Here is a 1,423-nt window from a genome sequence, read left to right on the forward strand (position 1 = left end):
CCGCCCTCGATTTTCAATGTGTTTACATCTTTCAAGAAAGAAAGATGAGAAGGCTCCAAAAAAGCATTCTTTTTGACCATGATGACGTCACCAAAATAAAAAATAAATGGACACGTCCGAAAGAGAATAGATTTAGCTATAACATACTCACAGGTGGGAGACAATCAATCAAGATAAGCGAGTACGTTCAAACGAGTATAAAAAGTAAAAACGTCATAAATAAAATTAAATTTTTTCTTAATTCAAATGGCAATATGATGACGTCAAAATGTCCGATCAACCATTATGATCTATAAAATCGTATCTACAACTCATGTGCTTTCAGAATATGTAATAAAAATTGGGGGTCACCTTTCAACCTAAGGAGCTATAACTGATTAAAAATAGGTCTGATTTGCATGGTTTTATGCATATATAAATGTTGACGCACGCTTACGCGCACGTAAAGTCGCGCGAACTGAAAACTAAGGTACCTGACATTCAACCTTGACCTGAAGATTATGCTCACTTAATATGATTCAGAAATGACGAATGGTTAAGATGATATGGGCTCATCAACATTTTAAGGAAAGAAAGATGTGGGGGTCAGAAAAAACAATTTTTTTGACCATGATGACGTCATCAAAATCTAAAAAAATGTCAAATATATGAAAGAGAATTGTCTCAGCTATAACATACTGAAAGTTGGAAGACGATCGATCAAGGATAAGCGAGATACGCTCAAATGCGTATTTTCAAAAATGACGTCATAGCTATAAATCACTTTCTTTGAATTCAGACGCCAATATGATGACGTCACAATATCTGATCAGCCATTATGATCTATAAAATCATATCTACAACTCATTTTCTTTCAGAATATGTAATAAAAAATGGGGGTCACCTTTCAACCTAAGGAGATATAACTGAATGAAAATAGGCCTCATTTTAGCATAATTTCACTGTATAGAGCACAAATACGGCCAAAGATACCTATGTTTGATGCGCACGTACGGTATTGCTATTGGCCAAATGATGACCAAAAAGATTGGAAGTTTGTGAAAAAAATGTCAGGAACCCAAAATATGTAAAAAAAAACATCATATCTAGCTTTCGTACGTGCTGCGCACGTTAAAATGCGCGCACGTAGTGGAAAATTTCAAAAACATTTGAAATGCCTAAAATGGCCTAAAACGTGCAATAATTTAGTCAAAAAGTGATTTTGAGCATTTTAAAATTTTGACGCACGCGTACGCGCGCGAAGTGGAGCGCAAGCGTCCAATTAGGGTACAGTACATTTAACATTAACCCGAAGTTAATACTCACTTAATACGATTTCGAAATGGCAATTGGTTACGCTGATATTATCGATAATGTAAAAACGCAAAATTGCGCGTAGATGACGTCACGCATGACTGAGCGCGTTGAAAAGCTTACCATGACT

At 35.6% G+C, this 1,423-nt stretch overlaps 1 protein-coding gene across 3 annotated transcripts in view; it reads right to left on the reverse strand.

Annotated features, from left to right (window-relative positions):
• The window catches only part of LOC117108574 (DNA/RNA-binding protein KIN17-like), a 7,457-nt gene that overhangs the window by 1,177 nt on the left and 4,857 nt on the right, over positions 1-1,423 (reverse strand). The gene's annotated exons all lie outside the window — the stretch shown is intronic.

The sequence above is a fragment of the Anneissia japonica genome, unplaced genomic scaffold (genome assembly GCF_011630105.1).
Source record: "Anneissia japonica isolate Jap-2015-1 unplaced genomic scaffold, ASM1163010v1 scaffold287727_len1644234_cov201, whole genome shotgun sequence".
NCBI classification, from domain to species: Eukaryota; Metazoa; Echinodermata; class Crinoidea; order Comatulida; family Comatulidae; genus Anneissia; species Anneissia japonica.